General features: G+C 40.3%; 1 protein-coding gene across 5 annotated transcripts in view; it reads left to right on the plus strand.

Annotated features, from left to right (window-relative positions):
* TTC29 (tetratricopeptide repeat domain 29) overlaps positions 1-26,832 on the plus strand; it is a 674,033-nt gene that overhangs the window by 261,760 nt on the left and 385,441 nt on the right. For all 5 annotated transcript variants that reach the window (XM_053901209.1, XM_053901212.1, XM_053901211.1 and 2 more), the window contains exon 3: positions 8,711-8,806. The gene's annotated coding sequence lies outside the window, so the exon portion shown is untranslated. The remainder of the gene's footprint in view (positions 1-8,710; positions 8,807-26,832) is intronic.

The raw sequence follows: 26,832 nt of genomic DNA on the forward strand, positions 1-26,832 counted from the left end.
TCTATGTATTGTTGGCATGCATACTTGTTTAACTTCCTATTTACCTTTCTAAATTTATGAGTTGGAAGAGAAAATTTCCTAGATATTTAAAAAAATCTAAATATCTGCAACTGTTGGTTCATGTCATGGGCTGAATATGAAGTTTGCAGTTTCACATTCATTTTGATCCCTTTATTGACTTCTGCAGGTAACAAAGCTGAAGGTTTTCTCTTTGAAGAAGATGATGGTGGTGATTAGTCTGCAGTCTTGTACTTAACAGAAATTTGATGTTATGGTAAAAAATTATGTTCATCTTATTTCGAAGGATACAAACTATATTTTTAGGTAGGGATGTGATTTTAGGATTTCAAGTATGTGCCTTTTGTAAATATTTCACTACCTGATAATTCGTGTCTTTCTTTTCATTTTTTATTTTTTTATTTTTTTTATTTTTATTTTTTTTCATGAGTTTTATTTATTTTTTTAAATATATGAAATTTATTGTCAAATTGGTTTCCATACAACACCCAGTGCTCATCCCAAAAGGTGCCCTCCTCAATACCCATAACCCACCCTCCCCTCCCTCCCACCCCGCATCAACCCTCAGTTTGTTCTCAGTTTTTAACAGTCTCTTATGTTTTGGCTCTCTCCCACTCTCACCTCTTTTTTTTTTTTCCTTCCCCTCCCCCATGGGTTTCTGTTAGGTTTCTCAGGATCCACATAAGAGTGAAACCATATGGTATCTGTCTTTCTCTGTATGGCTTATTTCACTTAGCATCACACTCTCCAGTTCCATCCACGTTGCTACAAAAGGCCATATTTCATTCTTTCTTATTGCCACGTAGCATTCCGTTGTGTATATAAACCACAATTTCTTTATCCATTCATCAGTTGATGGACATTTAGGCTCTTTCCATAATTTGGCTATTGTTGAGAGTGCTGCTATAAACATTGGGGTACAAGTGCCCCTATGCATCAGTACTCCTGTATCCCTTGGATAAATTCCTAGCAGTGCTATTGCTGGGTCATAGGGTAGGTCTATTTTTAATTTTCTGAGGAACCTCCACACTGCTTTCCAGAGCGGCTGCACCAATTTGCATTCCCACCAACAGTGCAAGAGGGTTCCTGTTTCTCCACATCCTCTCCAGCATCTATAGTCTCCTGATTTGTTCATTTTGGCCACTCTGACTGGCGTGAGGTGATATCTGAGTGTGGTTTTGATTTGTATTTCCCTGATAAGGAGCGACGTTGAACATCTTTTCATGTGCCTGTTGGCCATCCGGATGTCTTCTTTAGAGAAGTGTCTATTCATGTTTTCTGCCCATTTCTTCACTGGGTTATTTGTTGTTTGGGTGTGGAGTTTGGTGAGCTCTTTATAGATTTTGGATACTAGCCCTTTGTCCGATGTGTCATTTGCAAATATCTTTTCCCATTCCGTTGGTTGCCTTTTAGTTTTGTTGGTTGTTTCCTTTGCTGTGCAGAAGCTTTTTATCTTCATAAGGTCCCAGTAATTCACTTTTGCTTTTAATTCCCTTGCCTTTGGGGATGTGCCGAGTAAGAGATTGCTACGGCTGAGGTCAGAGAGGTCTTTTCCTGCTTTCTCCTCTAAGGTTTTGATGGTTTCCTGTCTCACATTCAGGTCCTTTATCCATTTTGAGTTTATTTTTGTGAATGGTGTGAGAAAGTGGTCTAGTTTCAACCTTCTGCATGTTGCTGTCCAGTTCTCCCAGCACCATTTGTTAAAGAGACTGTCTTTTTTCCATTGGATGTTCTTTTCTGCTTTGTCAAAGATGAGTTGGCCATATGTTTGTGGGTCTAGTTCTGGGGTTTCTATTCTATTCCATTGGTCTATGTGTCTGTTTTTGTGCCAATACCATGCTGTCTTCATGATTACAGCTTTGTAGCAGAGGCGAAAGTCTGGGATTGTGATGCCTCCTGCTTTGGTCTTCTTCTTCAAAATTACTTTGGCTATTCGGGGCCTTTTGTGGTTCCACATGAATTTTAGGATTGCTTGTTCTAGTTTCGAGAAGAATGCTGGTGCAATTTTGATTGGGATTGCATTGAATATGTAGATAGCTTTGGGTAGTATTGACATTTTGACAATATTTATTCTTCCAGTCCATGAGCAGGGAATGTCTTTCCATTTCTTTATATCTTCTTCAATTACCTTCATAAGCTTTCTATAGTTTTCAGCATACAGATCTTTTACATCTTTGGTTAGATTTATTCCTAGGTATTTTATGCTTCTTAGTGCAGTTGTGAATGGGATCAGTTTCTTTATTTGTCTTTCTGTTGCTTCATTGTTAGTGTATAAGAATGCAACTGATTTCTGTACATTGATTTTGTATCCTGCAACTTTGCTGAATTCATGTATCAGTTCTAGCAGACTTTTGGTGGAGTCTATCGGATTTTCCATGTATAATATCATGTCATCTGCAAAAAGCGAAAGCTTGACTTCATCTTTGCCAATTTTGATGCCTTTGATATCCTTTTGTTGTCTGATTGCTGATGCTAGAACTTCCAGCGGTGAGAGTGGGCATCCCTGTCGTGTTCCCGATCTCAGGGAAAAAGCTCTCAGTTTTTCCCCATTGAGGATGATGTTAGCTGTGGGCTTTTCATAAATGGCTTATATGATCTTTAAGTATGTTCCTTCTATCCCGACGTTCTCAAGGGTTTTTATTAAGAAAGGGTGCTGGATTTTGTCAAAGGCCTTTTCTGCATCGATTGACAGGATCATATGGTTCTTCTCTTTTTTTTTGTTAATGTGATGTATCACGTTGATTGATTTGCGAATGTTGAACCAGCCCTGCATCCCAGGAATGAATCCCACTTGATCATGGTGAATAATTCTTTTTATATGCCGTTGAATTCGATTTGCTAGTATCTTATTGAGAATTTTTGCATCCATATTCATCAGGGATATTGGCCTGTAGTTCTCTTTTTTTACTGGGTCTCTGTCTGGTTTAGGAATCAAAGTAACACTGGCTTCATAGAATGAGTCTGGAAGTTTTCCTTCCCTTTCTATTTCTTGGAATAGCTTGAGAATGATAGGTATTATCTCTGCTTTAAACGTCTGGTAGAACTCCCCTGGGAAGCCATCTGGTCCTGGACTCTTATTTATTGGGAGATTTTTGATAACCGATTCAATTTCTTCGCTGGTTATGGGTCTGTTCAAGCTTTCTATTTCCTCCTGATTGAGTTTTGGAAGAGTGTGGGTGTTTAGGAATTTGTCCATTTCTTCCAGGTTGTCCAATTTGCTGGCATATAATTTTTCATAGTATTCCCTGATACTTGTTTGTATCTCTGAGGGATTGGTTTTAATAATTCCATTTTCATTCATGATTTTATCTATTTGGGTCATCTCCCTTTTCTTTTTGAGAAGCCTGGCTAGAGGTTTGTCAATTTTGTTTATTTTTTCAAAAAACCAACTCTTGGTTTCGTTGATCTGCTCTACCGTTTTTTTAGATTCTATATTGTTTATTTCTTCTCTGATCTTTATTATTTCTCTTCTTCTGCTGGGTTTAGGCTGCCTTTGCTGTTCTGCTTCTATTTCCTTTAGGTGTGCTGTTAGATTTTGTATTTGGGATTTTTCTTGTTTCTTGAGATAGGCCTGGATTGCAATGTATTTTCCTCTCAGGACTGCCTTCGCTGCGTCCCAAAGCGTTTGGATTGTTGTATTTTCATTTTCGTTTGTTTCCATATATTTTTTAATTTCTTCTCTAATTGCCTTGTTGACCCACTCATTCGTTAGTAGGGTGTTCTTTAACCTCCATGCTTTTGGAGGTTTTCCAGACTTTTTCCTGTGGTTGATTTCAAGCTTCATATCATTGTGGTCTGAAAGTATGCATGGTATAATTTCAATTCTTGTAAACTTAGGAAGGGCTGTTTTGTGACCCAGTATATGATCTATCTTGGAGAATGTTCCATGTGCACTCGAGAAGAAAGTATATTCTGTTGCTTTGGGATGCAGAGTTCTAAATATATCTGTCAAGTCCATCTGATCCAATGTATCATTCAGGGCCCTGTTTCTTTATTGACCGTGTGTCTAGATGATCTATCCATTTCTGTAAGTGGGGTGTTAAAGTCCCCTGCAATTACCACATTCTTATCAATAAGGTTGCTTATGTTTATGAGTAATTGTTTTATATATTTGGGGGCTCTGGTATTCGGCGCATAGACATTTATAATTGTTAGCTCTTCCTGATGGATAGACCCTGTAATTATTATATAATGCCCTTCTTCATCTCTTGTTACAGCTTTTAATTTAAAGTCTAGTTTGTCTGATATAAGTATGGCTACTCCAGCTTTCTTTTGGCTTCCAGTAGCATGATAAATAGTTCTCCATCCCCTCACTCTCAATCTAAAGGTGTCCTCAGATCTAAAATGAGTCTCTTGTAGACAGCAAATAGATGGGTCTTGTTTTTTTATCCATTCTGATACCCTATGTCTTTTGGTTGGCGCATTTAATCCATTTACATTCAGTGTTATTATAGAAAGATACGGGTTTAGAGTCATTGTGATGTCTGTCTGTTTTATGCTTGTAGTGATGTCTCTGGTACTTTGTCTCACAGGATCCCCCTTAGAATCTTTGTAGGGCTGGTTTAGTGGTGACAAATTCCTTCAGTTTTTGTTTGTTTGGGAAGACCTTTATCTCTCCTTCTATTCTAAATGACAGACTTGCTGGATAAAGGATTCTTGGCTGCATATTTTTTCTGTTTAGCACACTGAAGATATCGTGCCAATCCTTTCTGGCCTGCCAAGTTTCAAAAGAGAGATCAGTCACGAGTCTTATAGGTCTCCCTTTATATGTGAGGGCAAGTTTATCCCTTGCTGCTTTCAGAATTTTCTCTTTATCCTTGTATTTTGCCAGTTTCACTATGATATGTCGTGCAGAAGATTGATTCAAGTTACGTCTGAAGGGAGTTCTCTGTGCCTCTTGGATTTCAGTGCCTTTTTCCTTCCCCAGTTCAGGGAAGTTCTCAGCTATTATTTCTTCAAGTACCCTTTCAGCACCTTTCCCTCTCTCTTCCTCCTCTGGGATACCAATTATGTGTATATTATTTCTTTTTAGTGTATCATTTAGTTCTCTAATTTTCCCCTCATACTCCTGGATTTTTTTATCTCTCTTTCTCTCGGCTTCCTCTTTTTCCATAACTTTATCTTCTAGTTCACCTATTCTCTCCTCTGCCTCTTCAATCCGAGCTGTCGTCGTTTCCATTTTGTTTTGATTTCGTTTAAAGCGCTTTTCAGCTCCTCGTGACTGTTCCTTAGTCCCTTGATCTCTGTAGCAAGAGATTCTCTGCTGTCCTCTATACTGTTTTCAAGCCCAGCAATTAATTTTATGACTATTATTCTAAATTCACTTTCTGTTATATTATTTAAATCCTTTTTGATCAGTTCATTAGCCGTTGTTATTTCCTGGAGATTCTTCTGAGGGGAAGTCTTCTGTTTGGTCATTTTGGATAGTCCCTGGAGTGGTGAGGACCTGCAGGGCACTTCCCCTGTGCTGTGGTGTATAACTGGAGTTGGTGGGCGGGGCCACAGTCCGACCTGATGTCTGCCCCCAGCCCACCGCTGGGGCCACAGTCAAACTGGTGTGTGCCTTCTCTTCCCCTCTCCTAGGGGCGGGATTCACTGTGGGGTGGCGTGGCCCGTCTGGGCTACTTGCACACTGCCAGGCTTGTGTTGCTGGGGATCTGGTGTATTAGCTGGGGTGGGTAGGCAAGGTGCACGGGGGCAGGAGGGGCAGGCTTAGCTCGCTTCTCCTTAGGTGATCCACTTCAGGAGGGGCCCTGTGGCAGCGGGAGGGAGTCAGATCCGCTGCCGGAGGGTGGCTCCGCAGAAGCACAGAGTTGGGTGTTTGCGCGGAGCGAGCAAGTTCCCTGGCAGGAACTGGTTCCCTTTGGGATTTTGGCTGGGGGATGGGCGAAGGAGATGGCGCTGGCGAGCGCCTTTGTTCCCCACCAAGCTGAGCTCTGTCGTCAGGGGGCTCAGCAGTTCTCCCTCCCTTTGTCCTCCAGCCCTCCCGCTTTCCGAGCAGAGCTGTTAACTTATGACCTCCCAGACGTTAAGTCGCGCTTGCTGTCGGAACACAGTCTGTCAGGCCCCTCCGCTTTTGCCAGCCAGACTCGGGGGCTCTGCTTGGCCGGCAAGCCGCCCCTCCGCCCCGGCTCCCTCCCGCCAGTCCGTGGAGCGTGCACCGCCTCGCCGCCCTTCCTACCCTCTTCCGTGGGCCTCTCGTCTGCACTTGGCTCCGGAGACTCCGTTCTGCTAATCCTCTGGCGGTTTTCTGGGTTCTTTAGGCAGGTGTAGGTGGAATCTAAGTGATCAGCAGGATGCGTGGTGTGCCCAGCGTCCTCCTACGCCGCCATCTTCTCTCTCTCACTCCATTTTTTATTTTTTAAAATTTTATTTTTTATTTTTTAAAATTTACATCCAAATTAGTTAGCATATAGTGCAACAATGATTTCAGGAATAGATTCCTTAGTGCCCCTTACCCATTTACCCCATATCCCCTCCCACAACCCCTCCAGTAACCCTCAGTTTGTTCTCCATATTTATGAGTCTCTTCTGTTTTGTCCCCCTCCCTGTTTTTGTATTATTTTTGTTTCCCTTCCCTTATGTTCATCTCTTTTGTCTCTTAAAGTCCTCATATGAGTGAAGTCATATGATTTTTGTCTTTCTCTGACTAATTTCACTTAGCATAATACCCTCCAGTTCCATCCACGTAGTTGCAAATGGCAAGATTTCATTCTTTTGGATTGCCGAGTCATACTACATTGTATATATATACCACATCTTCTTTATCCATTCATCCATCGATGGACATTTGGGCTCTTTCCATACTTTGCTATTGTTGATAGTCCTGCTATAAACATGGGGGTGCATGTGTCCCTTCGAAACAGCACACCTGTATCCCTTGGATAAATGCCTAGTAGTGCCATTGCTGGGTTGTAGAGTAGTTCTACTTTTAGTTTTTTGAGGAATCTCCATACTGTTTTCCAGAGTGGCTGCACCAGTTTCCATTCCCACCAACAATGCAAAAGAGATCCTCTTTCTCCGCATCCTCGCCAATATCTGTTGTTGCTTGAGTTGTTCATGTTAGCCATTCTGACAGGTGTAAGGTGGTATCTCATTGTTTTTTTGATTTGTATTTCCCTGATGATGAGTGATGTGGAGTATTTTTTCATGTGTCGGTTGGCCATCTGGATGTCTTCCTTGGAGAAGTGTTTATTCATGTCCTTTGCCCATTTCTTCACTGGATTCTTTGATTTTTGGGTGTTGAGTTTGGTAAGTTCTTCGTAGATTTTGGATACTAACCGTTTATCTGATATGTCATTTGCAAATATCTTCTCCCATTCTGTTGGTTGCCTTTTAGTTTTGCTGATGGTTTCCTTTGCTGTGCAGAAGCTTTTTATTTTGATGAGGTCCCAGTAGTTCATTTTGCTTTTGTTTCCCTTGCCTCCGGAGATGTGTTGAGTAAGAAGTTGCTGCGGCCAAGATCAAAGAGGTTTTTGCCTGCTTTCTCCTCAAGGATTTTGATGGCTTCCTGTCTTACATTTAGGTCTTTCATCCATTTTGAGTTTATTTTTGTATATGGTGTAAGAAAGTGGTCCAGGTTCATTCTTCTGCATGTTGCTGTCCAGTTTTCCCAGTACCACTTGCTGAAGAGACTGTCTTTATTCCGTTGGATACTCTTTCCTGCTTTGTCAAAGATTAGTTGGCCATACGTTTGTGGGTCCATTTCTGAGTTCCCTATTCTATTCCATTGATCTGAGTGTCTGTTCTTGTGCTAGTATCATACTGTCTTGATGATTACAGCTTTGTAGTATAGCTTGAAGTCTGGGATTGTGATGCCTCCTGCTTTGGTTTTCTTTTTCAAGATTGCTTTGGCTATTCGGGGCCTTTTCTGGTTCCATACTAATTTTAGGATTATTTGTTCTAGCTCTGTGAAGAATGCTGGTGTTATTTTGATAGGGATTCCATTGAATATGTAGATTTATTTGGGGAGTATCAACATTTTAATATTTGTTCTTCCTATCCAGGAGCATGGAATCTTTCTCTATTTTTTTTGTGTCTTCGTCAATTTCTGTCATAAGCTTTCCAGAGTTTTCAGTGTATAGATTTTTCACCTCTTTGGTTAGGTTTTTTTTTCTTTTTTGTGCAAATAGAACCAAGCTGTTATTATTCCCAAATTACAGAGTTAGAGACTGAAGTCTAGAAATTTGGAAAGCTGTTGGTTTTGTACCTTAGCTACTTTTAAATTATTTTGTTTTATAGTTGAGTCATTTCTTAATCCTACTGTTGTAAAGTGGAGACAACAGGATCAGCCACACATGGAGTAATTTATTCAACATCTATTGAATGCCACCTGTATATCAGGAACTATGATAAATATTAGGAATGCAAAGATGAATTGGAGAAGTCTTCTGTCTTAGAGGGGCTCACAGTTAAATGAAGAAGATGAGTAATCTGATAAATAATAATACAAATGCTTTGAGACATGACTGGATGTTTCTGGAAATTTAGAGGAGAAAGAAACTCTGCCTTGGGGAGTTAACATCTGACGTGGGTCTTGAGTACTTTTTAAATAGTCTTATCTATTCTCTCCAGAAAAATAAAGCAGGGTTTGCTCTGTCTTCACATGTCTCACAGACCCTCTTCCAAAGTGACTGAGATTTGCTTAAAACTGGCTATCACTACATCATAACACGTATTTTTTGTTTTTCAGTGTACAAAGTGTTTTCTTATCTAAGTCTCAGCGAAGAACCTGCAGCATGGATATGATTCTCCCCACTTCACGTGTGAGAAAGCGGAGTGCAGAAAAGTAAGTAACTTGCACCAGGGCCCATTCAGTGGCATGGCCTGGATTCAAACCTTGCCTTCTTCTGACTCCAGAACTAACATTTTTCCTCTTGTTTTGCTCTGATACATAAATAATAGTGTCTGAAGGAGCATTTCATCAAGCTTCCTGTTTAAAGTGGAACATTTTTCATTTATGTTCCCTTTGAAGAGATGAATGTTCATCTGGCCCAGATACCCATCAGTTAAGAACTGCTCTGCCAGGCAAGCCTGGTGTTCCATCCAACCCAATATTGTGTTGACAACAGGGGCCTCGAGGGATTTGCCAGGAAAGGACACAGTTTTCCTCCCTGACATTAACCTTAAAGGTCAGGTGTACTCTCAGTAGCCGTTTATGGCTCTGACATTCATAAATTTGGTCAAAACCTTTATGAATCCATTTATATTCCTTGCCTGTACTTCTTTTGTGGTAATGAGCTCCACATGTTTATTATTTTCTGAGTAAAGTAATACTTCCTTTTATTTGTTCTTACCTCACCCAATTCGAAGGACTCCTCCTCCTCTAGTGAGGAATTGAGGATTTATGAGAATAAGTGTACTTGTGTTAACTTTACACATGGTCTCCAGAATTCTCTAGGTGTGTTTTATTTTTTCTTGAACAAGAGTAAATAAAATTGTACATTGTATTTCTGTTGCAGAGGGACTAACATTTTATTTAGAGATTAGAATTTTGTCTCCTGGCATATTTTCTGTACACTTTTTGATGAATTTACTCTAGAATTCCTTTAGAATAACCTCATTTTGGGATTTGTAATTCGTATTTGCATGTTGAGGGCAGCTCTGATCTGGCCCTGGGGAAGCTTGAGGTAATTTTTGTTCTAATCTACAACTACTTGTGGAGAGTAAATATACAGTATAATATGTTATATATATTTCATTCCTGATTCTAATTGATGTGTTATAGAACTTCATAAAGTAGGAGGAGAATGCTGGCTTGGGTGTCAAGAATCTGGTGCTCTAGAACCATCCCTGGACTATAATTTCCGAATTCATATGATTAGGGATTGAATTAGGTAATTTTCAAGATCTTGTTGTACTTTAAAATTCTGAGTCCCTGACTTCCTTGGTGATTTAACTGAATACACCCAATTCCAGTTTTTCTAAGCCTCGACAGCCCTCCTCGAATTTCATCTTGATTCATTGCTCTCAGTAGAGTCGAAGGCTTTAGATGGATCACATACACTGTGAATGAAATGATTATAATGTCTTTACCTCAAACCCTTACAGAAACAATGACCTTTCCCAAAGGTTATTCTTTTTTTTAATGTTTATTTATTTAATGTTTATTCTTTATTTTAATGTTTATTTATTAATTGAGTAGAGGAGAGGCAGGGAGAGGAGAGAGAGAGAGAATCCCAAGCATGTTTCATGCTGTCAGTGTAGAGCACGACATGGGGCTTGATGTCACAAACCAAGCTGTGAGATCATGACCAGACCCGAAATCTAGAGTCAGACACTTAACTGACTGAGCCACCCAGGCACCCTTCCCAGAAGTAATTCTTAAGTGATGGGTTTATTTTTGGTTCCACAAACCTATCCTGTTTGACATAAGTCTTAAAGGCCTGCTGTGTTCCTTTTGTTCTAAGTGGTCACTCTTGTAATTGATCAGTAGCATCCTTTAGGAATTATTAAAGGTAAATAAATATTGACCAAAGGTTCTCCATTTTCATCTTTGAACTTTATCAAAATCCTAAGACCAATAGTATCCATACCAGCTATATTTATTTGTAGCTTTAGGAAAAAAAAAAGGTTTTGATATTGGCCATTTCCTGGTTTTGCCATGAGGAACATACATTTGGTAAGAATTACTTTCTTTGCTCTTTTTCAAATAGCAGTCGAGGACTGTAAAGTTCTCAGTCATTTATATATGGCATCATTCTGCTCAGCATATGAACACTCATCATACTTCCATTTGTGACCAGGTGTGTGCCACATCTAGCCAGAGGCCCTGGTGCCTGAAGTACATGATTCATGGGGTGGTGAACTCATGGGTCAAATATCTCTTCTGAAAAATGGATCCAATGACACATCACGGGATTGTGTTGGGGACTACATGAGGAATATAGCCTACCTCTGACACACAGTGGGTATTAAGTTTATAAGTGTTGGTTTCCTCCCTCTTGCATTCTAGTTCTCTAATTAAGTAACTGACAGTGCAAATAGGGATAGACCATGGCAGCAGAGAAATATGGAAGCAAGAGGACACGAACTCCAGGAGAAATATTCTTCACAAATAGAGAAGTGCTGCAGTCTGTGAAAACATAAGTGAACTCAGTGTGACTTACAAAGCTGACTGGACTGGTGGTCATTGTTTTTAGAAAAGTTGTTCTTTATGGTCAGATTGGCTCTAGTTGTCATCAGTTGCCATGTTCTTTTTACTTTGCTGTGTGGCTCATATAACTGCAATAATCTGGGTCTTTCTCTTAGATAGCCTACTTTATTAGGCTATAAAGCTTTATGTGTGCAGGTTTGATATCAGGGCCCCTGCTCCTTAAATAGTTTTCTTTGACAGTTGAGTGCTTCTCTCAACTTCTCTGTGCTATCAGAGAGTTACTGTCATGAAAGAGTTCATTTCTTCCCCCTGTCCTAGTATAGTTCTTAAAGGACCTTTTTTATTCTATTCACCACCCAGAACCTATATCCTTTCTCTGTATCACTAAATAGAAGGGTGAGGGGGCAGGAAAGGTAGAAAAAAGGAAACAAATCCTAGAAAGTCCTTTGAAAATCCTAATTTTACATAAGGTAATAGTTAAAATTATTCTCTTTTGGTATTTCTAAAATTGAAAGAAAAATGTAGCAATTTAGGGGCACCTGGGTAGATCAGTCAGTTGAGTGTCTGACATTGGCTCAGGTCATGATCTCATGGTTTTTTGGTTTGAGCCCCAGGTCGGGTTTTGCACTGATAGCACAGAGCCTGCTTCAGATTCTCTGTCTCCCTCTCTCTCTGCCCCCCCCTTCCTGACTCATGCTCTCTCTCTCTCTCAAAATAAATAAACATTAAAATTTTTTTAATGTGGCAATTTAAAAATGTTAACTACGAAAGAATGAATGCGGGTGCCTGGCTGGCTCAGTCGGTAGAGCATGTGACACTTGATTTCAGAGTCATGAGTTCAAGCCCCACATTGAGCATAGAGATTACTTTTTAAAAAAAGAATGGCTTCATTTTAGAAAGAATAGGCTGTGTTTTTATTCATAAAAATACTCCATTAATGTTGTAGGAAACAGAACTTTGATTTTTTTAAAAGTCCAAATCCCAATTTGAAGTATGTGGTAGAAGGCCTTTGGTACACCATGGAGACCATTTATCATCTGAGCAAGGAAGGCAGACATATACTTACAATACAAATTAAAATAATATTCAGTGGGATAATAAGATAAAATACTGTAGTGGTACAATTAAGAGAGGAACCAACTGTAATGGGGGCAGATTTGGGAGCTGGTGTGTTAAAACTGGGCTCCAAAGAAGGGTAAGGTCTAGACTGGCATGCTGGGGGGAGAGCAGTCCCAGAAGAAATACCTGAGCAAGGGATAAGTTCAATGAAAGTGTCCTGTGTTTGGGGAAAGGCAAGTACCCTTGTTGGGAAGGATCTGGGGAGCATGAGGAAAGGATGTAGTAGAAGTTAGGCATGGAAAAGCTGCCCAACTCTACATAACTCTACATATTTATTCTAGTTACTTCTTATGATACCACTGCCTAGGTATGTGTTTCATCAGCACTTCTGGTCTTACATTCTAATTTGGAGAGGACAAAGCTTTTTCTGAAACCATTTTGTAGTCTGCTAATCTAAACATCACTTGGATGTTCAGAGAACAGGATGATGGCTCAAAAATTCACTACTAAAATGTTCCTTACTGGGTGTAAAAAAAGAAAGTGGGCTTTGGGAGCTAGCAAGAGGAAGCTGGGAGGTTTTGGAGATGCTGGTGGTGATGGTGTTTTGATTGCCCCAGGTTTGAATACCTGTTTTCACACCCAGTGCCTCAGTTTCCTCAGCTCTAAAATGGGGATAACAATGGAACCTATTTGGTATATTTTATAACCCAAAGGGTCTGCTGTTTCATAGAGTAAGAAGTGTAGAGGGAAGACAGTTTAAGGGTTAACTCAGCAGTTAATACTGTCACTGGGTACCCACATTTCTACCTTTCTCTCTTTTTTTCCTGGCATGCTTAGCAATTTGGCTTGGTGCTTAGGCTTCTAACTAATAGTTGCAAGATGACTGCTTCAGTTACTGGCATGACATGGCACTTCCTCCTGGTGCTTCTTTTGACTAGTAAGGGAGATCTTTCCCAGAAATTTCCAGTAGATTACCCCTTATTTCTCCTTGTTTACAGCTTCTCAAGGAAGAATATGCCTATCTCAAATCAACAGCTGGCAAAAGAGATTGTTGACAGAGACCAATCATGATTGTTCCCCTGGGGCTAGGGATGGAATAGACTTCTCTGAGCTCTTGGCAAGAGGGAGGTAAATACATTAAAAAATATTGGGGCTTAGACAGCAAAGAGGAGGGAGAAGCAATGGCTTTGGGGGCTGGCAGCTTACTTCCTCTGTATTATTCTGAGAATTGAGTAGAAAGAACCATAAAATTACTTAGCAAAGTGCCTGACAATTGATAAGCTCAAAATAGAGGTTAGTGTTATTGTTATTTTTATTCATATTAGTATTTAATATTATTTCACATAAATGGACTTTTTCTCTCTGAATGATGTGGGCAGAATCACCTTTCCCTTTATAGCTGTTTTTATCTTACAGGGTAGTAACTCTGATACTCTCTAAAAGATGCAAACAGAAATTCATCTGTTTCCCAATATATGTAGAATGGCACTGCTTTTTTTCTTCAAGGATATTCTTCAGGATATTCTTTGGGATACGTACTCCATAGACTCAGAAAGTCCAAGCCATGTAGATAATAGCGATGTGCTGCTCATTAGGTAGATAACCTTGGCTAAGTTAGTTACTCTGCGTCGTTGTTCCCTCATCTTTAAAAAAAAAATTTTTTTTAATGGTTATTTATTTTTGAGAGACAGAGAGAGACAGAGTGTGAGCGGGGGAGGGGCAGAGAGAGGCTGACACACAGAATCCAAAGCAGGCTCTAGGCATTGAACTGTCAGCACAGAGCCCAACACGGGGCTCGAGCTCACAAGCTGTGAGATCATGTCCTGAGCCAAAGTTGGATGCTTAACCGTCTGAGCTACCCAGGCACCCCTGTTCCCTCATCTTTAAAATGAGTATGATCTTGGGACCTATCTCATAGGTTCTTATGAACACTAAGTGAGTTAGTTCATTTAAAGCAGCACTTAAAGAGTGTTTAGTACCTAATAAGCATTCAGTAAACGTTAGCTATATGAAAGCCAGGCATCCAAGGACTGTGACCTAGATTTTCAGCCTGTCTTCTGGAACTAACTTGAGCTGTAATGTCATCATTGGCTTAGATTAATGCTCCGTGACAGGCAGATTTTGGACTAACCACACTGTATCCTGATGGATTTTGGTTGAAAATGCATAGGGAAGAGAGAAGGGGTGTACCAAACACATTTATTTTCATAGTGACTTGACAGGAATATAAACACAGCTATTTTCATTATAAATGCTTTTGGCAGCAAACAGCAGAGCAGTTGTCTACCAGGTTTAGAGAAAGAGATTCATTCTTCTCACTTGGCAGAATGGTGGAGCTGCCTACTGATGGAAGAGATGCTTCACAGTCTTAAGATGGTGACTGTAGCTCCAGAAACATGTCTACATTCAAAGCATGAAGAAGGGGAAAGAGGTGGCATAAGAAACAACTGTCTTTGTATCAGGAAGGCACTTTCCTAGAATCCCCATTTGGGCAAGAATAGACCACACGTCCGTGCAAGCTTCAGGAGAAACTGGGAAAGTGAGTATTCAGTTTTGCCAGCTTCTTAGTTAGAGGCAGGACAAGGGAGAAGGGACTCAGAAGGGAGTTGGGAATGGAAATTGGGATAGCCAACCTACATTGTCTGCAATAATAGTTTTAAACAGAAGAGCACAAAATCAATGCTTTGTATTTTCACAAAGCCCAAGGCAGAGAAAGCAAAAGCAAACAGAATTGGATGAAGATAGCACTGTTCTGTCACAGTGGTCCCTCAGCTTCTGGTGAAGGATTTATCTTCTCTTCTAATTTGTATAGTTGTTTTAAGGAAAAAACAAAAACAAAAGCAAAAAAACAACAATCTCCATTTGGTTTTGCCATGCTGAGTTTTCTAGAGTCTCTTTGTCTTTCCATAATTTACTATTCAAACAGAAGAAGGCAAGGCCTACCATTTAGCAGGTGGGAGAAAGGCCATAAGTTACCTTCTGTTTTAAATATAAGATATCCTCTTTGAGTCCTACCCTGTGGTGCTGGGAAGTCTGAACCTTTCCCACATGCACCAAACTGGACTCACATGATTTTCCTAGAAGTAGTCCATTTCCCATCTCTAGTATTTATAACCCTCTCTTAAAGAAAATGGGCTGTAGTAGGAAGTCCTATTAAGATAGAAGGGGGATTTAGGCTGCCTCAGTAGTAAAAGATAAAGACATAATTTAAATTCATATGGTTGAAAAGATAAATGCAGATAAAAGCCCAGTAAACAGGAGCCAAACAGAAAGCAGACAGACAATGGACTTGGCCCTCCTCCACAGGAGCCATTCACTTTTGCTGAAGGCTTGCTTCTGAGCAGCTGTGAGGGCCTATTGAGGGCTCTACTCCAGTGCTGTATGTGTAAGACACGGGAATGAAACTGCTGGGGAGGTGAAGACTGGCAGAGTAGGCTTCAAGAGTGTGAGGAAACAGACGAGCAGGGAGTGAGCCCGGAAGGTCTCAATAAATACATAGTCAAAAACAGCCCTTGGGTCCCGGTGCTCAGAAGACTTTTTCAAATATGCCCTCTTCTTTTAGAAAAAGGAAACAAAACCGGAATTCCTTTGTTTTTCTTAGTAGTGAAACATCATTTTTAACTAGAAACTATCTTTATTTAGAAATAACTAAAGAATGCTGTTGACACTGGGCAGTCTCTGGCATATTGCTAGAGCAGTGTCATACTTTCTGTGGTTCGGATCACTTCATTAAACATTGCCTGAATGTATGTTGTGAGCCAGATGCTGTGTTAGTTTCTGAGTTTAATAAGATGAAATAGACTAGGTACAATCCTGGAGAGGCTTACACTATAACTGGGGCAATGTTCGCCTGGGTGGCTCAGTTGGTTGAGGGTCTGATTTTGGCTCAGGTCATGATCTCACTGTTCATGGGTTCAAGCCCCGTGGTGGGTTTTGTGCTGACAGCTCAAAGTCTGGAGCCTGCTTCGGATTCTGTGTCTCCCTCTCTCTCTCTGCCCCTCCTCTTCTCACATTCTCTCTCTCTCTCTCTCTCTGTCTCTCTCTCAATCAACCAATAAACAAACAAACATTAAAAAAAATAACTGGGACAGTGTTATCCTCCAAGGGGCGTTTGACAGTATCTGGAGATATTTTGGATTGTCCAAACTTGGAGAGATGCTATTGGAATCTAGGGGGCAGAAGCCAGGGATGCCACTAAGCATCCCATAGTATATAGTACAACTAGCTACAATAATGACTTAACTGCTCTAAAATGTCAGTAGTGCTGAGATTGAGAAACTGCACTATCATGAAGATACATGGGGAAAAACTAAAAATGAGAATCAGTACAATTGTAGAAGAGTGTACAAAATGAAGAAGTGTTTTAAAGATAGGACTTATAAATTCTATCCAATTTGAAGGATAGGAAAGTGATACCCGATCATTAGTGAGTTTTGAAGGATACTTAGGAGTTCACCAGAGATGGTGGTGATAGGGACCCCATTAAGGGATTACATAAAGAAGCAAAAAATAAGATTGTAGGCAGAAGCATATCTAAAATCAGGAAGCTTTCAAATTGTACTATGTGAGAGCAGGGAAATGAAAATGTGGAAAATGTGGAAAATGAATCTGGAGGGGTAGACAAGATCAAATTATTACCAGTCCAGGAAGACAGTCTAAAGAACTCAGTTCTATAATTGATGGAGAACAATCGAAGAACAATAAGCAAATAAGTGGTATAACACAAATTTTAAGTGAGGTAAATAACTATTACTCTGAAATAAATTGAAAAATTTATTGTGGCCCAATTAACTGAGCCATTAGCATTCTACCAATTGTCTCTCCTTCTTTCCATCTTTCTGTCTTTGTCGGTCTCTCTCACACACATCTTTGATGGTTTATCCCAAGAACTATATGTACTTTCATATTCTACTTTTATGGAAGAGAGATTGTTGGTGATCAATGAAGAGATCTGCTCCACGTGGGAGGGTAAAGCCAGGAAGGGTATAATCATCTGGGAGAATGTGGAGGCACTAAGGGCTGAGAGATCTTTATGAAGCCAAAAGAAGGGAGAGAATTTTGGCAGGAAAGAGACCGTGAGAAAAACAAAGGCTAGGAGGTTGTGCTATAATTGGCATATTGGGATTTAAGGGTTTGTATGTAGAGCAGATCCAGGTCAGACAAGGCACCCAAGGATCAGTGAGTGAAGCCAGGGACAGAGACGACCGGATTTGGAGAGAGCAATCAGTAACAACAGTGTGTGGTTGGGTCAAGAAGTTTGGTGGCTTATTCATGTGGCTGTAGAAGATGCCAGAAACGAAGGCAAGATTTGGGGTGAATATGAAGAGTTTGAAGCAGGTGTCACATTTATCTGTGTCTGTGATGGAATGATTGGAAAGTAATAGTAACAGGGGCTGGGTAGAAGATAGCCAGTGGCTTCCTCTGCAGAGCAAGAAGGAATTTTACAATACAGGAGGCAACTATCCCTGGAAATAGCAACAAGAAGCCAGAGAATACCAGCTTCGTACTTGATGAGTAGTACTTGAGAGAGCCACATGTAAAGCACCATCCTCAAGAGAGTGCCAGAAGAGATCATTTGGTGAAGAAAACCAAGATGTTGGATAGCTTATTTAACATGAAGTGGGGGTTCCAGAGGTTACACCTAAAATTATGAGAATGGGAGCAACAGATAGGGTGTGTTAGTTTTAGTTTTCTAGGGCTGCATAACCAAATACTACAGAGTGGGTGGCTTATGTAGAAGAAATTTATTGTTTCATGGTTCTGGAGGCTAGAAATCCAAGATTAAAGTGTCAGTGGGGTTTGTTCCTTCTGAGGGATATAAGGAAGAATCTATTCCATGCCTCTCCCCCAGCTTCGGGCGTTTGCTGGTGATCCTTGCTGTTACTTGGCTCATAGATATATCACCCTAATCTCTTCTTACTTTCACATGGTGTTCACTGTGTCTCTGTCTTTTCACAAGGTGTTCTTTTAAATAAGGACACCAGTCATATTGAATTAGGGCCCACTCTACTTCCGTATGACCTTATTTCAACTAAGTATATCAGCAGCAACCCTATTTCTAAACAAGGCCACATTATGAGGTGCCAGGGTCAGGAATTAAACATCCGTTTTAGTGTGTGTGTGTGTGTGTGTGTGTGTGTGTGTGTGTATGGGGTCACCATTCAACCCATAGCATAGGGGTAAAAGAAGGACAGAACGATATTAGAAAAGATTAAGGGACAGGAAAGAGCACACGAGAGAGATGCTCGCTTTAGCTGCTGATCAAGAATGACAATAGTGTGAGAGTCAGTGGAATAAGTTGGTCATAAGTTTGCAAATGTATCTCTGGTGGCATAGCTAGGTACAGCTGGGATGGGCTGGTGCCTATCCAAGGCATGTAGTATCCCAAGGTACTGTCCCAACTCTAGAGGGTACCATTTATATAAATAGTCACATCATTTACAGTGTGATCTACTGGCAGATTCTGGGACTGTAGGTCACTGTCCAGGCCTCAAGAGTGTGGGTGAGGAAGTTTGCAGTGGACTCCACAGGTCTCTGAATTGCGAAGAGGTCTTAGCACCTGTTATGATGTATATACTATATGCAGACTATAAAGGCTTTCAGGAGGTCTTCCCCTAAGCTATTCCCAGAGAATAGAAACTATTATCTCTTTATATCCATCTCCCCAGTGCCTTCAAGTCCAATATAAAGTAAACAGTCAACAGATAAATGAAGAACTAATTCCAAATGATAATAATATGGTTAAAGTTAATTAGCAGTGAGTTCATGGGGAAATATTATGAATTCCAAGGTTGAATTCTTGGAAAATAGCCTCATATGTTTGAGAATGTGGGAGACATTTCTGAAGGATGTAATGTGTTTATGACTTAAATTTTTGCATATCTCTGTAACACATCCTTTTTTCTCTTATAAAGTCAACTTCCACAAGCATTTTCTACTTGAATGTTTCTAAGAGGTTCAAACACTTTTATTAGAAAGATATTTAAAGACCAGTATCTGGAAAACAAGGTTTTGGGTATTGTTCTCTCTGCGGGGGGATTTTTGTTGTTGTTGTTTTCATTTTTTTCATTATAGCAAATTTTATAATTCAGTTTTGCCTGGTTGCACGAGAAAATATTTTTGCATTGTTACCTGCATGGGGGAATTCAAATGCCTATAAAGTGGATCATGGTAGGTAAAATATGTGATTAGTATTACCAAGTTAGTCCTAAAAGTCATACACCATTTAGCTGAATTTATCCAAATTGTATGAGATATGAGAGAAGAAAAAAAAAGTGTTCTTAGATCATATATTCTAGAATTTAAAAAGGCAGAATTTTCTAGAAGGTTAGAAAATTATGTATCAGTTAGGATATTCTCAGCTGCGAGTAAGCAGCAAGTCCAAATCAAAGTGACGTTAACAACTTATTGTGTCACATAGCAAGTAGGAGGTAGGGCTGTGCTTGATTGACGAACCCCACAGCTCAAGGACTTCACTGTGGAGCTGGGTTCTTTCTGCTCCACCTCCCACCACATGTCAAGAAATTTATTTAAGGTCACCTATGGCTGTGGTAGTTCTGGGCATAACATTAATTCATTTATCCCACAGTTCTTTATCTAGTGAATATTAGGTGCCAACGTTCCCAGGTGTTGGAAATTTAATGGGACTATATGGACAGAGTGGAATCATTTGGCCATGCATTCCAAATAGATTTCCCACTGTAGTATTAGAGAAGAGACAAATTCTTTGCCTTTATCAAGTTTACATTCTAATGGGAGATTGAGAAAAGGGATGGGAAGAAATGATTTCCAGTAGTTGAAAGTTCTGTGAAGAACAATGCAGCTGTGCGTGGTAATAAAGAAGGGTGGAGGGGCTGCTTCTTTATAAATGGCTGTCCAGGAAGTCTTTGGCTACAAGGAAGAGCCTGAATGAAGGAAGGTGGTGTGGCATGGAAACTTCTTGGGGGAGGGTTTGTGAGTAGGGTGTGGTTGGTGTGTTTGAGAGGCCACAGAGGCACAGAGGCCAGGGTGGCTGGAAAGGAGTGAGCAAGGAGATTTATAGGCAATAAGATTCCCAAGGTAGCAACTGTCAGATCCTAAGGGCCTTTATAGGCTATGATTAGAATCTTGAATTTTATCCTAAGGTGGGAAGTTTTTGGAGAGTTTTGAGCAGGTAGCTGACATGATTTACGTTTGTAAAGGAAACGGTCTGCCTCCTTTCTGGGGAATTGACTGTAAAGGATGAGAGTGGAAATATGGAGCGGGCTTAGTGGGCTACTGAAGTAGCTCCCATTACAGTAGTGCTGGGAGGGGGAGGCAGTCAGAATCATGGTTTATGCTAATAGCCTCATTCATTGATACCCTGAGACAGGAACAAAAGGAACATTCCTCCGGTGTCCCTTCTTAAGATTGAGAAAAGATTTTCGAGAAACCTCCCAGCTTATTTCTTGGTTCTCATTTGTTTGAATGAGAGTCTTATACCTAGATCTCCACCAATTTACTGGTAGGTGGAATGAGACCACAGTGTGCGGCTCAGACAGATAAAAACCACTCTGTGCTGCAGAGGGGCCAGACTCTCCAGGAGGACTTGGCTACTTGGAGGAGGGAGAATACGTTTGAAGATCTATGGAACTCAGCACAAAGTAAAGATGTGGGGCTCCTTGTTTGAAAGTTATTAAAAATTTGAAGATGGAGGCAACAGAGCATTAAACCAAGTGCAGGGTCCTTCTACGTGTGGGTTTCTGTCAGATTGCCAATGAAACCAGCTGTGTCTGGTAGCAAAGAAGTGGCTGTTGAGCGCCAACAGAAGTCTCACTCACATCATATTCTGGGAGAATTTACACAATCTTGGAGGCAACATCAAGGTTTTCAGATTATGCAGTTCTTGGTTAGTATCCTACCAGCTAGAAGGAGAAAGTAATACTTACTTGACTTATAGGAAGTAATTCTTGCTACTTTTTATTCTCCTTTCACTGTTATATTGAGGTAAATTCCTTGTCTGAATGTCACAGGTGAATCTCAGAAGTGAACTCATCTACTCCACTTTTTGACTTGCTTCTAATCTAAGTCCTGACTGCTTGACTCATTTAACGTCTTGCTTCTTTCCTTAGACCTGATAGGGCTGCTGTTTCTCCTTCCCTCCCTTCTGGAATTTGTAGCTGTGCTTTGACTATGCTTTCGGGGGTTTTACAGGATATTTACTTCTAAGGGAATACCTGTCCCTTGACATTGTGACCAGCGTTGCTGCAGAGTTTGCCTTCCTGCACCCACACGTTCTCTTTCCAGTCAATTTTGTTTTAGGTTTTTCTTGGCCATTGAAGTACACCCCACCTAACTCCTCAGAGGAATTCTTGACAGTTGTCTCTGAATCTGTTAGTTCCCTACATACCTTCACAGCTTTCCCGGATTTCATATATTGTCATCACATGTCATCACATTTCACCATTGATGGGTACAAGGAGAGGAGGGGAAAAACATCTCAAGAGTCATATTGCTACTTTACAATAAGCAATTGTTTGGCGGGGTGGGAAACAGGGTATAACTGCTGGCCAGTATGAGGAACAAAAGAAAGTGCACTTTAAGTAGGCAAAATTTATTTTGTTGTTTTGTTTTGTTTTTGTAAAAGAACTTCTTGCCTTTTAGGGCATGATGTTTTTGCATCTCTTCAAGCAGAAGACAGCCATCTGGCCTGATGATTTAGATATTCAGTAGTCAGATAATTTGGATGTTAGCCTCTGAAGTCAACAGTCTTTAATTTTTCTTCTACTTTGGGTTACAGTTCCAAGGGAAAGCTGAAAGTTCTTAAGACATTACTCTTTTAGGATGAGCGTAAGCCCAGCAGCTTCCAAGTCAGGGAGACCTAATTCTATGAGGTTTACGATTGCTAGTAGAATTCAGTGTTCTCTGTGATAAATGTGATGATGATTGAAAATGATCTGAATATGTTAAATATGTTAAAAGAGAAATTGTTTTCTTCTACTGAATTATTATTATTGGCTAATCATACCAAAATATTTATATAAACATGCCTATGTTTTATTATTTTTAAATTTTTGATTGGAGACGTTAATTTTTTTTTTAAACTGATGATACCAATCCAACCACTTTTGCTTGGATAAGTTCTCTCCTTGGTGCTGAGTGTAACTCTCTATCCCCAGCTGTCACTTGTGACAAATTAGGGCTTCCAGGCCCACAAATGCAGATCTTGTAGGTCACATGTCCCAGAGATGGGGAATGTGATTTCTCCCAGGGGCCGGATATGCAGACCATTATATCATCTCACACTGTGAGAGAGTCTCCCCCGTTCAGACTTACTGAGCATCCTTTGATTGTACAACATCTTTATCTCTGACCTCTAAGCAGGGTCACTGTTGTAACAGCCCAGAGAAAGCTTTCAGGAATGAATGAGTGCTCAGAGAAATCAGGTAGCATGCTCTGTCCAGCACGGTGATCATTTCTGACAATGCTGATAGAGGGACTTCTTGTGCAGTCCATTGATTTCAGTGTCAGGCAGATGAAAAGTAGCATATTGATGAGCCTTTGTCATTACTTTGCCAAAGGTGTCTTGTCAGATAAAAGACCAATAGAGGAAACCAACTTCAGACAGGCCATCACATCAATTTTCTTGGTGCTGAAGGGAAGAGAATGAACTGTGATATTTAAACTAATCGATGCCTATAAAGATACTGTTAAACTCTTACAATAAATTGTTTTGACTTGAAGAAGAAGAAGAAGAAGAAGAAGAAGAAGAAGAAGAAGAAGAGGAGGAGGAGGAAGAAGGAGGAGGAGGAGGAGGAGGAGGAGGAGGAGGAGGAGGAGAAAAAAGAAGAGTGATCTATAACAAGGATAAAGAAAAATGGCCATGGAAGATGAAATAAGATTTCTATTCACAGCAATTGGGAAGTTACAATTGGGACTCTTTTTTAATATTTACCTCTATTAAAGGCTCATCTGTACAGCATGATGGTATGAAATGCCTATGCAATCTTTTTTAACTTTGTAGTATTGGGAACTCACAGCTGAGAGCAAAGGTCACTATGTATTCTGCATTCTAAATTCAGAGAGAACATCATACTGGGGTTCCATTTACCTTCCTAAAGGGCTTGCTGAAAAGTGCCATTTGAACAGAATCAGAGATAAACACCTTTTCCCAACCACTGCTTTTCCCACTGTCTACTCATCCTCTTTTTGTATAAAGAAAACTGGAGAGGGGCCAGGAGATAACTGTTAGAGGCCCTGACCTCCTCTTACTTTGCTAAAGGAAAGAGAAGCAGAAATGTATTGATCTCTTCTCCAAAGCTAAAGGGAATGGATAATAAAAGGCTTCCTCATAAGGTTTGTGGGTATCAGTAAGACATGGACACTGGTTTCCCATTTACTGTCTCTTAAGCAATAGGACTTGCAAACTTGTTCTGATGTTCTGGAGGCAGGAACACTAAGCAAGGATAGTGAGATAATAAAGCAAAATGGAGGAGGCATGAATTGGCTCTTTTCAGTATTTTATGACTCCCAAGAATGGACTTGGAAAGGTTGCAGATCATAGATTGGATGAGGAGGGGTGGCTGTAAGCTCTCTGAGGATTCCTAGATGTAATATGGTGGCAGGGTGAGGGCTGACTTTTGAAGATACTTTCAGATTTCTAAAGGAAATACCTTGGAGTTGAATCCAGTGCGAGCAGGATCTTGAGACCTCTTCCTTCTCACTTCTACTTCATAGACCACAGTTTGATCAGGTGGGCTGACCACGGGAAAAAAAGCAACAGGAACTTTAGCACTACTGAAGTGTGGTTGTTTGTGTAAGGGAAGAGTGTTTGGGCCAGCATGTGCCATGCTAAGACATGTCAGGATATGGATCATCTCCCTGCCTTCTCTCCATACTAACACCAGAGGAAAAGTACAAGGAGGAAGGAAGAGAGTGAAGTTCTACTACCAAAGATCTGATGGCCTTCGTGGGTTTGAGTTGGGAAAAATCCTTGCTCTAATAGGAGGTTGGTCTGAACCAAGTGTGAATAACTAAAAATTACAGGACAACCATGAAATCGGATTTAGAGGTTATTCATGGGAAGAGAGTTGGCAGTAAAACTGAAAGAAATTATTGGAAAATAAAATTCTCTGCAGTTATAACTCAGTGACTTAAGATATCTCAAACAGACCATTACATCATTTTCTTAGTGAATTTTTTAAGCAGAATAATTACAGGTTTATTTTTAACAGGCTATGAAATTTCACTGTTCATCCTCCACAAAGAAGGCATCCTAAAATCATGATAGCAGCAGTGTAAATTCACTCCTCAGTGTGGGAAGGGCTGAGGTGCCCCAGCTCAAGGTCAGCCTGACCCCTGACTGCAGACTCAAGAGAGAGCCCAGGTCAAATTGGTCAGAGTGGCCCACACTGCTGCAGACCTTTTGAATGAAATACTTTATTTTTGTTTATGCCACTGGGTTTTAGCATAGTATGTTATGCAGCAGAAGCTATCTGACACAACATTATTACATGATGTTTGAGCATCATAAAGCATCTTTAAGGTAAAGTCATCCCATGGTCCCATCACCCTAAAACAGCTCAGCATTTTAGAGTTTGTCTATTACTTACTGTAGGCCTGAAATTTCACATGGATATTCTATTCCTAACAGTTTTTGAGATGACAGAGATAGTCTGATTAGACTATTTTCTTTCTCTTTCTAGCGTGCATGTGCAGGCATGCAGAATTTCCTTTTAAGACACTGACATCGTTAAGTGATTGCTTATGTTGGGTCACTTTCCACACCAGTGCTTCAGCTTCATGAGGATTCAATCGAATTTTCACAGCTTAGCCATGTCCTTGGTCTGATCAGAGGCCCAGTTTGCTCAAAGCAAGTGGTGAGGTAGCAGTGGCAGCACTAGGAGAAGCAGGAGCATACACCTTGGCTAACCTTTGTGGCTACTGACATTAACATTCACCCTGTGAAATGTTGTCTTCTGGGATTCTTTTGGTCTAATCTCATTTGATGGGGAAAAATATATTTTTTTCCTGCATTATCCTTTGACATTAAATTCTTTTTCTTTTAATTTTTTTTAATGTTTATTTATTTTTGAGACAGAGAGAGAGCATGAAGGGGGGACGGTCAGAGAGAGAGGTAGACACAGAATCTGAAGCAGGCACAGAGCCCGACGCGACACTCAAACTCACGGACCATGAGATCATGACCTGAGCCAAAGTCGGACGCTTAACCGACTGAGCCACCCAGGCGCCCCGACATTAAATTCTTTAAAACATTTCAAAAGATAGTCAGTTTCTCTTTTCCCCTAATGATATGCTTTTTGCTTTTACTTTTTAAAAATCTTTTCTCCAAATGGTCAGTGATATAGGTGGAGTTGATCAAGTCAGACCAAGGTAAGTGCTCTGCTTAGCATGATCTAGGAAATAGCTATAGACCCAAGAGTCTGGAGATTTAAGTTTTGTTCTTGGATCTGTCACTGGTAGTGGTATGCTAGAACAAATTGCTTTGCCGTGTTGTACTTCAGTTTTCCCCATCTTTAAAGTGAGAAAAGTGTGCCTTAACAGGCTCAAGAGTAAGGAAAAGCAGATAACATGGAGGGAAGAAATCCGCTTCCAGTGAGGACAGAATGTGTGGGTGCATGAATTTGGGAGGTAGGCAGTGCCCCAGGTGTCTTGTGGCATGACAAGGAACAGGTTGTGAATTTGACCCAGAAACTCAGCTGTCATCACACTGCATCTCCTTGCTGTCTCCTCTCTTCCCATCCAAAACAATACTGTACTGGGTTGCCTATAGAAATAGCATTCATAAGTAGGCCAGCAAGGAACCTTGCATGAAAAGGTGCCAGTTCAACAAGCAAACAAAAGCCTTTCACAGCTGAAGGAATCAAATTAACAGAACAAATAGAAGTACATTGTATAAGTATTATTAATATTCTTGTCAGGACAAGATAATATTCTCATTAGGGCATTTACAAAATAAAAAAAATCTGTTAGGTAATGAACAATATAGAAAAAATATGGTAAAAATTAATAAATCTTCAAGTATGAATATTTATATTGGCAGTCCCATTCAAAGTAAAACCGAATGAATAAAAAACACAACTTAGGCACATCAAAGTTCAGAAGGAAAATTACTTCGAACTCCAAATTCTAAACACAGCCAAACTATCATTAATAGATATGCAAGGACTCCTGGAAAGAGAAGGGTATATTTCAACAAAATGAAAAATGAATCAGAAAGAATGGTAGATATGATACAGTAAACAGTGATAGGCAAAGAAATAAACAAAATGTGGAGTTGTGTAAGAGTTAGTTGTAAAAATAATATAGAATGAAAAATCTCAACATGGGTGTTGCTGTGGGTAAAGTGGGCTATTCAGAGGAGGGTGTGGGAATAGAGAACTCAAAATGCACCAGGATTCTAAGTGTTTATAGAAAAATATTTAAAATATGTTTAAAACTTCAGTGTAACATGTAGACAATTTTATGTTGTTTTGTTTTTAATGTTTATTTGTTGAGAGAGAGAAAGAGCATGAGCAGGGGAGGGTCAGAAAGAGAGAGGGAGACACAGAATCTGAAGCAGGATCCAGGCTCCAAGCTGTCAGCACAGAGCTCGATGCGGGGCTTGAACTCAGGAATCACAAGATCATGAGCTAGACCAAAGTCAGATGCTTAACTGACTGAGCCACCCAGGTGCCCCACAA

This window comes from Panthera pardus, unplaced genomic scaffold (genome assembly GCF_024362965.1).
Source record: "Panthera pardus isolate Hobbes unplaced genomic scaffold, ASM2436296v1 HiC_scaffold_13, whole genome shotgun sequence".
NCBI lineage: Eukaryota > Metazoa > Chordata > Mammalia > Carnivora > Felidae > Panthera > Panthera pardus.